The sequence below is a fragment of the Pristiophorus japonicus genome, chromosome 19 (assembly GCF_044704955.1).
Source record: "Pristiophorus japonicus isolate sPriJap1 chromosome 19, sPriJap1.hap1, whole genome shotgun sequence".
NCBI lineage: Eukaryota > Metazoa > Chordata > Chondrichthyes > Pristiophoridae > Pristiophorus > Pristiophorus japonicus.
The window spans coordinates 50,193,999-50,208,597 of record NC_091995.1 but is presented as its reverse complement, the minus strand read 5'-3'; the positions used below and the strand labels follow the sequence as shown (position 1 = coordinate 50,208,597).

The following is a 14,599-nucleotide window of genomic DNA, read 5'->3' as shown; positions in this document are numbered from 1 at the left end:
GATGTTACCTTTCATCAAATCTGTCGAGTTGCATCAGAAGGAACAAAAACGGCTTCAGAAAAAGCTGCAGGATTACTGTGCGGTTTATCAAAGTTAGTTTTCAGCTGTGTGATGGTGGTGCAGTGGTAAGCATGGTTGCCTTCCAAGCAGTTGACCTGGGTTCGATTCCCAGCCACCACATTTGTCAATTTCTAGTTGAGAATGAAATGAACCTCTGATGACTCTGGTTGAAGGCAGTTCTTCCAGAATCAGCTCATGGATTTTGTTGAGCAACCTGTTTTCCAAGGGTCATGTTTGAATGCTTGAAATGCAAAGTCAATGTGTCATAATGTACTGGCGACAGTGCTACCTGAATTCACAGTATGAGCTGTCAATCACCATAGACGTCAATGTTGCAGCTGGGCTCAGCCCCTCAAGTCAAGCAGCAGTATTTCAAATTCCTCAACAACATCAGTGAGTCATTTCCAGTTAAATTCTGGGGATTTGCTCCCTGAGAGGGCAGAGGCAGACAAAATGGGAAGAATGTTGAAGAATACCCAGTTGACACTTGACATACATTGTGTGAATCTGGAATTCATTTAATTGTGAGCAAAATATTGCAATTTTTAGCTGGTTCCTTCGATGCCTTCTTTTATCTGTCTATCTTGCATTACATGTGCTGTTACCTTTCATCAAATCTGTCGAGTTGCATCAGAAGGAACAAAAACGTTTTCAGAAAAAGCTGCAGGATTACTGTGCGGCTTATCAAAGTTAGTTTTCAGCAGTGTGATGGTGGTGCAGTGGTAAGCATGGTTGCCTTCCAAGCAGTTGACCTGGGTTCGATTCCCAGCTATCATATTTGTCAATTTCTACTTGAGAATGAAATGAACCTCTGATGACTCTGGTTGCAAGCAGTTCTTCCAGCCGCAGCTCATGGATTTTGTTGAGCAACTTGTTTTCAAAGGGTCATGTTTGAATGCTTGCAATGCAAAGTCAATGTGTCATAATGCACTGGCGACAGTGCGACCTGAATTCATAGTATGAGCTGTCAATCACCATAGACGTCAATGTTGCAGCTGGGCTCAGGCCCTGCAAGTCAAGCAGCAGTATTTCAAATTCCTCAACAACATCAGTGAGTCATTTCCAGTTAAATTCTGGGGATTTGCTCCCTGAGAGGGCAGAGGCAGACAAAATGGGAAGAATGTTGAAGAATACCCAGTTGACACTTGACATACATTGTGTGAATCTGGAATTCATTTAATTGAGAGCAAAATATTGCAATTTTTAGCTGGTTCCTTCGATGCCTTCTTTTATCTGTCTATCTTGCATTATATGTGATGTTACCTTTCATCAAATCTGTCGAGTTGCATCAGAAGGAACAAAAACGGCTTCAGAAAAAGCTGCAGGATTACTGTGCGGTTTATCAAAGTCAGTTTTCAGCTGTGTGATGGTGTTTCAGTGGTAAGCATGGTTGCCTTCCAAGCAGTTGACTTGGGTTCAATTCCCAGCCATCACATTTGTCAATTTCTATTTGAGAATGAAATGAACCTCTGATGACTTTGGTTGCAAGCAGTTCTTCCAGCCGCAGCTCATGGATTTTGTTGAGCAACCTGTTTTCAAAGGGTCATGTTTGAATGCTTGCAATGCAAAGTCAATGTGTCATAATGTACTGGCGACAGTGCTACCTGAATTCACAGTATGAGCTGTCAATCACCATAGACGTCAATGTTGCAGCTGGGCTCAGGCCCTGCAAGTCAAGCAGCAGTATTTCAAATTCCTCAACAACATCAGTGAGTCATTTCCAGTTAAATTCTGGGGATTTGCTCCCTGAGAGGGCAGAGGCAGACAAAATGGGAAGAATGTTGAAGAATAGCCAGTTGACACTTGACATACATTGTGTGAATCTGGAATTCATTTAATTGTGAGCAAAATATTGCAATTTTTAGCTGGTTCCTTCGATGCTTTCTTTTATCTGTCTATCTTGCATTACATGTGATGTTACCTTTCATCAAATCTGTCGAGTTGCATCAGAAGGAACAAAAACGGCTTCAGAAAAAGCTGCAGGATTACTGTGCGGTTTATCAAAGTTAGTTTTCAGCTGTGTGATGGTGGTGCAGTGGTAAGCATGGTTGCCTTCCAAGCAGTTGACCTGGGTTCGATTCCCAGCCACCACATTTGTCAATTTCTAGTTGAGAATGAAATGAACCTCTGATGACTCTGGTTGAAGGCAGTTCTTCCAGAATCAGCTCATGGATTTTGTTGAGCAACCTGTTTTCTAAGGGTCATGTTTGAATGCTTGAAATGCAAAGTCAATGTGTCATAATGTACTGGCGACAGTGCTACCTGAATTCACAGTATGAGCTGTCAATCACCATAGACGTCAATGTTGCAGCTGGGCTCAGCCCCTCAAGTCAAGCAGCAGTATTTCAAATTCCTCAACAACATCAGTGAGTCATTTCCAGTTAAATTCTGGGGATTTGCTCCCTGAGAGGTCAAAGGCAGACAAAATGGGAAGAATGTTGAAGAATACCCAGTTGACACTTGACATACATTGTGTGAATCTGGAATTCATTTAATTGTGAGCAAAATATTGCAATTTTTAGCTGGTTCCTTCGATGCCTTCTTTTGTCTGTCTATCTTGCATTACATGTGATGTTACCTTTCATCAAATCTGTCGAGTTGCATCAGAAGGAACAAAAACGGCTTCAGAAAAAGCTGCAGGATTACTGTGCGGTTTATCAAAGTTAGTTTGCAGCTGTGTGATGGTGGTGCAGTGGTAAGCATGGTTGCCTTCCAAGCAGTTGACCTGGGTTCGATTCCCAGCCATCACATTTGTCAATTTCTACTTGAGAATGAAATGAACCTCTGATGACTCTGGTTGCAAGCAGTTCTTCCAGCCGCAGCTCATGGATTTTGTTGAGCAACTTGTTTTCAAAGGGTCATGTTTGAATGCTTGCAATGCAAAGTCAATGTGTCATAATGTACTGGCGACAGTGCTACCTGAATTCATAGTATGAGCTGTCAATCACCATAGACGTCAATGTTGCAGCTGGGCTCAGGCCCTGCAAGTCAAGCAGCAGTATTTCAAATTCCTCAACATCAGTGAGTCATTTCCAGTTAAATTCTGGGGATTTGCTCCCTGAGAGGGCAGAGGAAGACAAAATGGTAAGAATGTTGAAGAATACCCAGTTGACACTGGACATACATTGTGTGAATCTGGAATTCATTTAATTGTGAGCAAAATATTGCAATTTTTAGCTGGTTCCTTCGATGCCTTCTTTTATCTGTCTATCTTGCATTACATGTGATGTTACCTTTCATCAAATCTGTCGAGTTGCATCAGAAGGAACAAAAACGGCTTCAGAAAAAGCTGCAGGATTACTGTGCGGTTTATCAAAGTTAGTTTGCAGCTGTGTGATGGTGGTGCAGTGGTAAGCATGGTTGCCTTCCAAGCAGTTGACCTGGGTTCGATTCCCAGCCATCACATTTGTCAATTTCTACTTGAGAATGAAATGAACCTCTGATGACTCTGGTTGCAAGGAGTTCTTCCAGCCGCAGGTCATAGATTTTGTTGAGCAACCTGTTTTCAAAGGGTCATGTTTGAATGTTTGCAATGCAAAGTCGAATTGTCATCAATGTGTCATAATGTACTGGTGCCAGTGCTACCTGAATTCATCGTATGAACTGTCAATCACCATAGACGTCAATGTTGCAGCTGGGCTCAGGCTCTGCAAGTCAAGCAGCAGTGTTTCAAATTCTTTAACAACATCAGTGAGTCATTTCCAGTTCAATTCTGGGGAATTGCTCCCTGAGAGGGCAGAGGCAGACAAAATGGGAAGAATGTTGAAGAATACCCAGTTGACGCTTGACATACATTGTGTGAATCTGGAATTCATTTAATTGTGAGCAAAATATTGCAATTTTTAGCTGGTTCCTTCGATGCTTTCTTTTATCTGTCTATCTTGCATTACCTGTGATGTTACCTTTCATCAAATCTGGCGAGTTGCATCAGAAGGAACAAAAACAGCTTCAGGAAAAGCTGCAGGATTACTCTGCGGTTTATCAAATCTTGCTTTCAGTTGTTTGATGGTGGTGCAGTGGTAAGCACGGTTGCCTTCCAAGCAGTTGATGTGGGTTTGATTCCCAGCCATCACATTTGTCAATTTCTACTTGCGGATGAAATGGACTTCTGATGACTCTGGTTGCAAGCAGTTCTTCCAGCAGCAGGTCATGGATTTTGTTGAGCGACCTGTTTTCAAAGGGTCCTGTTTGAATGCTTGCAATGCAAAGTCAATGTGTCATAATGTACTGGCGACAGTGCTACCTGAATTCATAGTATGAGCTGTCAATCACCATAGACGTAAATGTTGCAGCTGGGCTCAGGCCCTGCAAGTCAAGCAGCAGTATTTCAAATTCCTCAACAACATCAGTGAGTCATTTCCAGTTAAATTCTGGGGATTTGCTCCCTGAGAGGGCAGAGGCAGACAAAATGGGAAGAATGTTGAAGAATACCCAGTTGACACTTGACATACATTGTGTGAATCTGGAATTCATTTAATTGTGAGCAAAATATTGCAATTTTTAGCTGGTTCCTTCGATGCCTTCTTTTATCTGTCTATCTTGCATTACATGTGCTGTTACCTTTCATCAAATCTGTCGAGTTGCATCAGAAGGAACAAAAACGTTTTCAGAAAAAGCTGCAGGATTACTGTGCGGCTTATCAAAGTTAGTTTTCAGCAGTGTGATGGTGGTGCAGTGGTAAGCATGGTTGCCTTCCAAGCAGTTGACCTGGGTTCGATTCCCAGCCATCATGTTTGTCAATTTCTACTTGAGAATGAAATGAACCTCTGATGACTCTGGTTGCAAGCAGTTCTTCCAGCCGCAGCTCATGGATTTTGTTGAGCAACTTGTTTTCAAAGGGTCATGTTTGAATGCTTGCAATGCAAAGTCAATGTGTCATAATGCACTGGCGACAGTGCGACCTGAATTCATAGTATGAGCTGTCAATCACCATAGACGTCAATGTTGCAGCTGGGCTCAGGCCCTGCAAGTCAAGCAGCAGTATTTCAAATTCCTCAACAACATCAGTGAGTCATTTCCAGTTAAATTCTGGGGATTTGCTCCCTGAGAGGGCAGAGGCAGACAAAATGGGAAGAATGTTGAAGAATACCCAGTTGACACTTGACATACATTGTGTGAATCTGGAATTCATTTAATTGAGAGCAAAATATTGCAATTTTTAGCTGGTTCCTTCGATGCCTTCTTTTATCTGTCTATCTTGCATTATATGTGATGTTACCTTTCATCAAATCTGTCGAGTTGCATCAGAAGGAACAAAAACGGCTTCAGAAAAAGCTGCAGGATTACTGTGCGGTTTATCAAAGTCAGTTTTCAGCTGTGTGATGGTGGTGCAGTGGTAAGCATGGTTGCCTTCCAAGCAGTTGACCTGGGTTCAATTCCCAGCCATCACATTTGTCAATTTCTATTTGAGAATGAAATGAACCTCTGATGACTTTGGTTGCAAGCAGTTCTTCCAGCCGCAGCACATGGATTTTGTTGAGCAACCTGTTTTCAAAGGGTCATGTTTGAATGCTTGCAATGCAAAGTCAATGTGTCATAATGTACTGGCGACAGTGCTACCTGAATTCACAGTATGAGCTGTCAATCACCATAGACGTCAATGTTGCAGCTGGGCTCAGGCCCTGCAAGTCAAGCAGCAGTATTTCAAATTCCTCAACAACATCAGTGAGTCATTTCCAGTTAAATTCTGGGGATTTGCTCCCTGAGAGGGCAGAGGCAGACAAAATGGGAAGAATGTTGAAGAATACCCAGTTGACACTTGACATACATTGTGTGAATCTGGAATTCATTTAATTGTGAGCAAAATATTGCAATTTTTAGCTGGTTCCTTCGATGCTTTCTTTTATCTGTCTATCTTGCATTACATGTGATGTTACCTTTCATCAAATCTGTCGAGTTGCATCAGAAGGAACAAAAACGGCTTCAGAAAAAGCTGCAGGATTACTGTGCGGTTTATCAAAGTTAGTTTTCAGCTGTGTGATGGTGCAGTGGTAAGCATGGTTGCCTTCCAAGCAGTTGACCTGGGTTCGATTCCCAGCCACCACATTTGTCAATTTCTAGTTGAGAATGAAATGAACCTCTGGTTGAAGGCAGTTCTTCCAGAATCAGCTCATGGATTTTGTTGAGCAACCTGTTTTCTAAGGGTCATGTTTGAATGCTTGAAATGCAAAGTCAATGTGTCATAATGTACTGGCGACAGTGCTACCTGAATTCACAGTATGAGCTGTCAATCACCATAGACGTCAATGTTGCAGCTGGGCTCAGCCCCTCAAGTCAAGCAGCAGTATTTCAAATTCCTCAACAACATCAGTGAGTCATTTCCAGTTAAATTCTGGGGATTTGCTCCCTGAGAGGGCAGAGGCAGACAAAATGGGAAGAATGTTGAAGAATACCCAGTTGACACTTGACATACATTGTGTGAATCTGGAATTCATTTAATTGTGAGAAAAATATTGCAATTTTTAGCTGGTTCCTTCGATACCTTCTTTTATCTGTCTATCTTGCATTACATGTGATGTTACCTTTCATCAAATCTGTCGAGTTGCATCAGAAGGAACAAAAACAGCTTCAGGAAAAGCTGCAGCATTACTCTGCGGTTTATCAAATCTTGCTTTCAGTTGTTTGGTGGTGGTGCAGTGGTAAGCATGGTTGCCTTCCAAGCAGTTGGACTGGGTTCGATTCCCAGCCATCACATTTGTCAATTTCTACTTGAGAATGAAATGAACCTCTGATGACTCTGGTTGCAAGTTGTTCTTCCAGCCGCAGCTCATGGATTTTGTTGAGCAACCTGTTTTCAAAGGGTCATGTTTGAATGTTTGCAATGCAAAGTCGACGTGTCGTCGACGTGTCATCAATGTGTCATAATGTACTGGCGCCAGTGCTACCTGAATTCATAGTATGAACTGTCAATCACCATAGACGTCACTGTTGCAGCTGGGCTCAGGCCCTGCAAGTCAAGCAGCAGTGTTTCAAATTCTTTAACAACATCAGTGAGTCATTTCCAGTTAAATTCTGGGGAATTGCTCCCTGAGAGGGCAGAGGCAGACAAAATGGGAAGAATGTTGAAGAATACCCAGTTGACACTTGACATACATTGTGTGAATCTGGAATTCATTTAATTGTGAGCAAAATATTGCAATTTTTAGCTGGTTCCTTCGATGCCTTCTTTTATCTGTCTATCTTGCATTACATGTGATGTTACCTTTCATCAAATCTGTCGAGTTGCATCAGAAGGAACAAAAACGGCTTCAGAAAAAGCTGCAGGATTACTGTGCGGTTTATCAAAGTTAGTTTGCAGCTGTGTGATGGTGGTGCAGTGGTAAGCATGGTTGCCTTCCAAGCAGTTGACCTGGGTTCGATTCCCAGCCATCACATTTATCAATTTGTACTTGAGAATGAAATGAACCTCTGATGACTCTGGTTGCAAGCAGTTCTTCCAGCCGCAGCTCATGGATTTTGTTGAGCAACCTGTTTTCAAAGGGTCATGTTTGAATGTTTGCAATGCAAAGTCGACGTGTCATCAATGTATCATAATGTACTGGCGACAGTGCTACCTGAATTCATAGTATGAACTGTCAATCACCATAGACGTCAATGTTGCAGCTGGGCTCAGGCCCTGCAAGTCAAGCAGCAGTATTTCAAATTCCTCAACAACATCAGTGAGTCATTTCCAGTTAAATTCTGGGGATTTGCTCCCTGAGAGGGCAGAGGCAGACAAAATGGGAAGAATGTTGAAGAATACCCAGTTGACACTTGACATACATTGTGTGAATCTGGAATTCATTTAATTGTGAGAAAAATATTGCAATTTTTAGCTGGTTCCTTCGATACCTTCTTTTATCTGTCTATCTTGCATTACATGTGATGTTACCTTTCATCAAATCTGTCGAGTTGCATCAGAAGGAACAAAAACAGCTTCAGGAAAAGCTGCAGGATTACTCTGCGGTTTATCAAATCTTGCTTTCAGTTGTTTGATGGTGGTGCAGTGGTAAGCATGGTTGCCTTCCCAGCAGTTGAAGTGGGTTTGATTCCCAGCCATCACATTTGTCAATTTCTACTTGCGGATGAAATGGACTTCTGATGACTCTGGTTGCAAGCAGTTCTTCCAGCAGCAGCTCGTGGATTATGTTGAGCAACCTGTTTTCAAAGGGTCCTGTTTGAATGCTTGCAATGCAAAGTCAATGTGTCATAATGTACTGGCGACAGTGCTACCTGAATTCATAGTATGAGCTGTCAATCACCATCGACGTAAATGTTGCAGCTGGGCTCAGGCCCTGCAAGTCAAGCAGCAGTATTTCAAATTCCTCAACATCAGTGAGTCATTTCCAGTTAAATTCTGGGGATTTGCTCCCTGAGAGGGCAGAGGCAGACAAAATGGAAAGAATGTTGAAGAATACCCAGTTGACACTTGACATACATTGTGTGAATCTGGAATTCATTTAATTGTGAGCAAAATATTGCAATTTTTAGCTGGTTCCTTCGATGCCTTCTTTTATCTGTCTATCTTGCATTACATGTGATGTTACCTTTCATCAAATCTGTCGAGTTGCATCAGAAGGAACAAAAACGTTTTCAGAAAAAGCTGCAGGATTACTGTGCGGTTTATCAAAGTTAGTTTTCAGCAGTGTGATGGTGGTGCAGTGGTAAGCATGGTTGCCTTTCAAGCATTTGATCTGGGTTCGATTCCCAGCCATCACATTTGTCAATTTCTACTTGAGAATGAAATGAACCTCTGATGACTTTGGTTGCAAGCAGTTCTTCCAGCTGCAGCTCATGGATTTTGTTGAGCAACCTGTTTTCAAAGGGTCATGTTTGAATGCTTGCAATGCAAAGTCAATGTGTCATAATGTACTGGCGACAGTGCTACCTGAATTCATCGTATGAACTGTCAATCACCATAGACGTCAATGTTGCAGCTGGGTTCAGGCCCTGCAAGTCAAGCAGCAGTATTTCAAATTCCTCAACAACATCAGTGAGTCATTTCCAGTTAAATTCTGGGGATTTGCTCCCTGAGAGGGCAGAGGCAGACAAAATGGGAAGAATGTTGAAGAATACCCAGTTGACACTTGACATACATTGTGTGAATCTGGAATTCATTTAATTGTGAGAAAAATATTGCAATTTTTAGCTGGTTCCTTCGATACCTTCTTTTATCTGTCTATCTTGCATTACATGTGATGTTACCTTTCATCAAATCTGTCGAGTTGCATCAGAAGGAACAAAAACAGCTTCAGGAAAAGCTGCAGCATTACTCTGCGGTTTATCAAATCTTGCTTTCAGTTGTTTGATGGTGGTGCAGTGGTAAGCATGGTTGCCTTCCAAGCAGTTGGACTGGGTTCGATTCCCAGCCATCACATTTGTCAATTTCTACTTGAGAATGAAATGAACCTCTGATGACTCTGGTTGCAAGTTGTTCTTCCAGCCGCAGCTCATGGATTTTGTTGAGCAACCTGTTTTCAAAGGGTCATGTTTGAATGTTTGCAATGCAAAGTCGACGTGTCGTCGACGTGTCATCAATGTGTCATAATGTACTGGCGCCAGTGCTACCTGAATTCATAGTATGAACTGTCAATCACCATAGACGTCACTGTTGCAGCTGGGCTCAGGCCCTGCAAGTCAAGCAGCAGTGTTTCAAATTCTTTAACAACATCAGTGAGTCATTTCCAGTTAAATTCTGGGGAATTGCTCCCTGAGAGGGCAGAGGCAGACAAAATGGGAAGAATGTTGAAGAATACCCAGTTGACACTTGACATACATTGTGTGAATCTGGAATTCATTTAATTGTGAGCAAAATATTGCAATTTTTAGCTGGTTCCTTCGATGCCTTCTTTTATCTGTCTATCTTGCATTACATGTGATGTGACCTTTCATCAAATCTGTCGAGTTGCATCAGAAGGAACAAAAACAGCTTCAGGAAAAGCTGCAGGATTACTCTGCGGTTTATCAAATCTTGCTTTCAGTTGTTTGATGGTGGTGCAGTGGTAAGTATGGTTGCCTTCCAAGCAGTTGACCTGGGTTCGATTCCCAGCCATCACATTTGTCAATTTCTATTTGAGAATGAAATGAACCTCTGATGACTTTGGTTGCAAGCAGTTTTTCCAGCTGCAGCTCATGGATTTTGTTGAGCAACCTGTTTTCAAAGGGTCATGTTTGAATGCTTGCAATGCAAAGTCAATGTGTCATAATGTACTGGCGACAGTGCTACCTGAATTCATAGTATGAACTGTCAAATCACCATAGACGTCAATGTTGCAGCTGGGCTCAGGCCCTGCAAGTCAAGCAGCAGTATTTCAAATTCCTCAACAACATCAGTGAGTCATTTCCAGTTAAATTCTGGGGATTTGCTCCCTGAGAGGGCAGAGGAAGACAAAATGGCAAGAATGTTGAAGAATACCCAGTTGACACTTGACATACATTGTGTGAATCTGGAATTCATTTAATTGTGAGCAAAATATTGCAATTTTTAGCTGGTTCCTTCGATGCCTTCTTTTATCTATCTATCTTGCATTACATGTGATGTTACCTTTCATCAAATCTGTCGAGTTGCATCAGAAGGAACAAAAACGGCTTCAGAAAAAGCTGCAGGATTACTGTGCGGTTTATCAAAGTTAGTTAGCTGTGTGATGGTGGTGCAGTGGTAAGCATGGTTGCCTTCCAAGCAGTTGACCTGGGTTCGATTCCCAGCCATCACATTTGTCAATTTCTATTTGAGAATGAAATGAACCTCTGATGACTTTGGTTGCAAGCAGTTCTTCCAGCTGCAGCTCATGGATTTTGTTGAGCAACCTGTTTTCAAAGGGTCATGTTTGAATGCTTGCAATGCAAAGTCAATGTGTCATAATATACTGGCGACAGTGCTACCTGAATTCATAGTATGAACTGTCAATCACCATAGACGTCAATGTTGCAGCTGGGCTCAGGCCCTGCAAGTCAAGCAGCAGTATTTCAAATTCCTCAACAACATCAGTGAGTCATTTCCAGTTAAATTCTGGGGATTTGCTCCCTGAGAGGGCAGAGGCAGACAAAATGGGAAGAATGTTGAAGAATACCCAGTTGACACTTGACATACATTGTGTGAATCTGGAATTCATTTAATTGTGAGAAAAATATTGCAATTTTTAGCTGGTTCCTTCGATACCTTCTTTTATCTGTCTATCTTGCATTACATGTGATGTTACCTTTCATCAAATCTGTCGAGTTGCATCAGAAGGAACAAAAACAGCTTCAGGAAAAGCTGCAGCATTACTCTGCGGTTTATCAAATCTTGCTTTCAGTTGTTTGATGGTGGTGCAGTGGTAAGCATGGTTGCCTTCCAAGCAGTTGGACTGGGTTCGATTCCCAGCCATCACATTTGTCAATTTCTACTTGAGAATGAAATGAACCTCTGATGACTCTGGTTGCAAGTTGTTCTTCCAGCCGCAGCTCATGGATTTTGTTGAGCAACCTGTTTTCAAAGGGTCATGTTTGAATGTTTGCAATGCAAAGTCGACGTGTCGTCGACGTGTCATCAATGTGTCATAATGTACTGGCGCCAGTGCTACCTGAATTCATAGTATGAACTGTCAATCACCATAGACGTCACTGTTGCAGCTGGGCTCAGGCCCTGCAAGTCAAGCAGCAGTGTTTCAAATTCTTTAACAACATCAGTGAGTCATTTCCAGTTAAATTCTGGGGAATTTCTCCCTGAGAGGGCAGAGGCAGACAAAATGGGAAGAATGTTGAAGAATACCCAGTTGACACTTGACATACATTGTGTGAATCTGGAATTCATTTAATTGTGAGCAAAATATTGCAATTTTTAGCTGGTTCCTTCGATGCCTTCTTTTATCTGTCTATCTTGCATTACATGTGATGTTACCTTTCATCAAATCTGTCGAGTTGCATCAGAAGGAACAAAAACGGCTTCAGAAAAAGCTGCAGGATTACTGTGCGGTTTATCAAAGTTAGTTTGCAGCTGTGTGATGGTGGTGCAGTGGTAAGCATGGTTGCCTTCCAAGCAGTTGACCTGGGTTCGATTCCCAGCCATCACATTTATCAATTTGCACTTGAGAATGAAATGAACCTCTGATGACTCTGGTTGCAAGCAGTTCTTCCAGCCGCAGCTCATGGATTTTGTTGAGCAACCTGTTTTCAAAGGGTCATGTTTGAATGTTTGCAATGCAAAGTCAATGTATCATAATGTGCTGGCGACAGTGCTACCTGAATTCATAGTATGAACTGTCAATCACCATAGACGTCAATGTTGCAGCTGGGCTCAGGCCCTGCAAGTCAAGCAGCAGTATTTCAAATTCCTCAACAACATCAGTGAGTCATTTCCAGTTAAATTCTGGGGATTTGCTCCCTGAGAGGGCAGAGGCAGACAAAATGGGAAGAATGTTGAAGAATACCCAGTTGACACTTGACATACATTGTGTGAATCTGGAATTCATTTAATTGTGAGAAAAATATTGCAATTTTTAGCTGGTTCCTTCGATACCTTCTTTTATCTGTCTATCTTGCATTACATGTGATGTTACCTTTCATCAAATCTGTCGAGTTGCATCAGAAGGAACAAAAACAGCTTCAGGAAAAGCTGCAGCATTACTCTGCGGTTTATCAAATCTTGCTTTCAGTTGTTTGATGGTGGTGCAGTGGTAAGCATGGTTGCCTTCCAAGCAGTTGACCTGGGTTCGATTCCCAGCCATCACATTTGTCAATTTCTATTTGAGAATGAAATGAACCTCTGATGACTTTGGTTGCAAGCAGTTCTTCCAGCTGCAGCTCATGGATTTTGTTGAGCAACCTGTTTTCAAAGGGTCATGTTTGAATGCTTGCAATGCAAAGTCAATGTGTCATAATGTACTGGCGACAGTGCTACCTGAATTCATAGTATGAACTGTCAATCACCATAGACGTCAATGTTGCAGCTGGGCTCAGGCCCTGCAAGTCAAGCAGCAGTATTTCAAATTCCTCAACAACATCAGTGAGTCATTTCCAGTTAAATTCTGGGGATTTGCTCCCTGAGAGGGCAGAGGCAGACAAAATGGGAAGAATGTTGAAGAATACCCAGTTGACACTTGACATACATTGTGTGAATCTGGAATTCATTTAATTGTGAGAAAAATATTGCAATTTTTAGCTGGTTCCTTCGATACCTTCTTTTATCTGTCTATCTTGCATTACATGTGATGTTACCTTTCATCAAATCTGTCGAGTTGCATCAGAAGGAACAAAAACAGCTTCAGGAAAAGCTGCAGCATTACTCTGCGGTTTATCAAATCTTGCTTTCAGTTGTTTGATGGTGGTGCAGTGGTAAGCATGGTTGCCTTCCAAGCAGTTGGACTGGGTTCGATTCCCAGCCATCACATTTGTCAATTTCTACTTGAGAATGAAATGAACCTCTGATGACTCTGGTTGCAAGTTGTTCTTCCAGCCGCAGCTCATGGATTTTGTTGAGCAACCTGTTTTCAAAGGGTCATGTTTGAATGTTTGCAATGCAAAGTCGACGTGTCGTCGACGTGTCATCAATGTGTCATAATGTACTGGCGCCAGTGCTACCTGAATTCATAGTATGAACTGTCAATCACCATAGACGTCACTGTTGCAGCTGGGCTCAGGCCCTGCAAGTCAAGCAGCAGTGTTTCAAATTCTTTAACAACATCAGTGAGTCATTTCCAGTTAAATTCTGGGGAATTTCTCCCTGAGAGGGCAGAGGCAGACAAAATGGGAAGAATGTTGAAGAATACCCAGTTGACACTTGACATACATTGTGTGAATCTGGAATTCATTTAATTGTGAGCAAAATATTGCAATTTTTAGCTGGTTCCTTCGATGCCTTCTTTTATCTGTCTATCTTGCATTACATGTGATGTTACCTTTCATCAAATCTGTCGAGTTGCATCAGAAGGAACAAAAACGGCTTCAGAAAAAGCTGCAGGATTACTGTGCGGTTTATCAAAGTTAGTTTGCAGCTGTGTGATGGTGGTGCAGTGGTAAGCATGGTTGCCTTCCAAGCAGTTGACCTGGGTTCGATTCCCAGCCATCACATTTATCAATTTGCACTTGAGAATGAAATGAACCTCTGATGACTCTGGTTGCAAGCAGTTCTTCCAGCCGCAGCTCATGGATTTTGTTGAGCAACCTGTTTTCAAAGGGTCATGTTTGAATGTTTGCAATGCAAAGTCAATGTATCATAATGTGCTGGCGACAGTGCTACCTGAATTCATAGTATGAACTGTCAATCACCATAGACGTCAATGTTGCAGCTGGGCTCAGGCCCTGCAAGTCAAGCAGCAGTATTTCAAATTCCTCAACAACATCAGTGAGTCATTTCCAGTTAAATTCTGGGGATTTGCTCCCTGAGAGGGCAGAGGCAGACAAAATGGGAAGAATGTTGAAGAATACCCAGTTGACACTTGACATACATTGTGTGAATCTGGAATTCATTTAATTGTGAGAAAAATATTGCAATTTTTAGCTGGTTCCTTCGATACCTTCTTTTATCTGTCTATCTTGCATTACATGTGATGTTACCTTTCATCAAATCTGTCGAGTTGCATCA

The 14,599-nt window shown here is 42.0% G+C and overlaps 13 non-coding genes across 13 annotated transcripts; all 13 read left to right on the top strand.

Annotated features, from left to right (window-relative positions):
• Positions 1 to 108: 108 nt before the first annotated feature.
• Positions 109 to 180, top strand: trnag-ucc (transfer RNA glycine (anticodon UCC)). Its single transcript has one exon. It is a non-coding gene; the product is annotated as a tRNA-Gly (tRNA).
• Positions 181 to 765: 585 nt separating this feature from the next.
• trnag-ucc (transfer RNA glycine (anticodon UCC)) lies at positions 766 to 837 on the top strand. The gene has a single exon. It is a non-coding gene; the product is annotated as a tRNA-Gly (tRNA).
• A 1,244-nt stretch (positions 838 to 2,081) lies between these two features.
• Positions 2,082 to 2,153, top strand: trnag-ucc (transfer RNA glycine (anticodon UCC)). Its single transcript has one exon. It is a non-coding gene; the product is annotated as a tRNA-Gly (tRNA).
• Positions 2,154 to 2,738: 585 nt separating this feature from the next.
• On the top strand, positions 2,739 to 2,810 carry trnag-ucc (transfer RNA glycine (anticodon UCC)). The gene has a single exon. It is a non-coding gene; the product is annotated as a tRNA-Gly (tRNA).
• A 583-nt stretch (positions 2,811 to 3,393) lies between these two features.
• On the top strand, positions 3,394 to 3,465 carry trnag-ucc (transfer RNA glycine (anticodon UCC)). Its single transcript has one exon. It is a non-coding gene; the product is annotated as a tRNA-Gly (tRNA).
• Positions 3,466 to 4,720: 1,255 nt separating this feature from the next.
• trnag-ucc (transfer RNA glycine (anticodon UCC)) lies at positions 4,721 to 4,792 on the top strand. The gene has a single exon. It is a non-coding gene; the product is annotated as a tRNA-Gly (tRNA).
• A 586-nt stretch (positions 4,793 to 5,378) lies between these two features.
• On the top strand, positions 5,379 to 5,450 carry trnag-ucc (transfer RNA glycine (anticodon UCC)). Its single transcript has one exon. It is a non-coding gene; the product is annotated as a tRNA-Gly (tRNA).
• A 1,911-nt stretch (positions 5,451 to 7,361) lies between these two features.
• Positions 7,362 to 7,433, top strand: trnag-ucc (transfer RNA glycine (anticodon UCC)). Its single transcript has one exon. It is a non-coding gene; the product is annotated as a tRNA-Gly (tRNA).
• Positions 7,434 to 8,685: 1,252 nt separating this feature from the next.
• trnae-uuc (transfer RNA glutamic acid (anticodon UUC)) lies at positions 8,686 to 8,757 on the top strand. The gene has a single exon. It is a non-coding gene; the product is annotated as a tRNA-Glu (tRNA).
• Positions 8,758 to 10,679: 1,922 nt separating this feature from the next.
• On the top strand, positions 10,680 to 10,751 carry trnag-ucc (transfer RNA glycine (anticodon UCC)). The gene has a single exon. It is a non-coding gene; the product is annotated as a tRNA-Gly (tRNA).
• Positions 10,752 to 12,017: 1,266 nt separating this feature from the next.
• Positions 12,018 to 12,089, top strand: trnag-ucc (transfer RNA glycine (anticodon UCC)). Its single transcript has one exon. It is a non-coding gene; the product is annotated as a tRNA-Gly (tRNA).
• Positions 12,090 to 12,675: 586 nt separating this feature from the next.
• trnag-ucc (transfer RNA glycine (anticodon UCC)) lies at positions 12,676 to 12,747 on the top strand. Its single transcript has one exon. It is a non-coding gene; the product is annotated as a tRNA-Gly (tRNA).
• Positions 12,748 to 14,013: 1,266 nt separating this feature from the next.
• Positions 14,014 to 14,085, top strand: trnag-ucc (transfer RNA glycine (anticodon UCC)). The gene has a single exon. It is a non-coding gene; the product is annotated as a tRNA-Gly (tRNA).
• Positions 14,086 to 14,599: the final 514 nt, after the last annotated feature.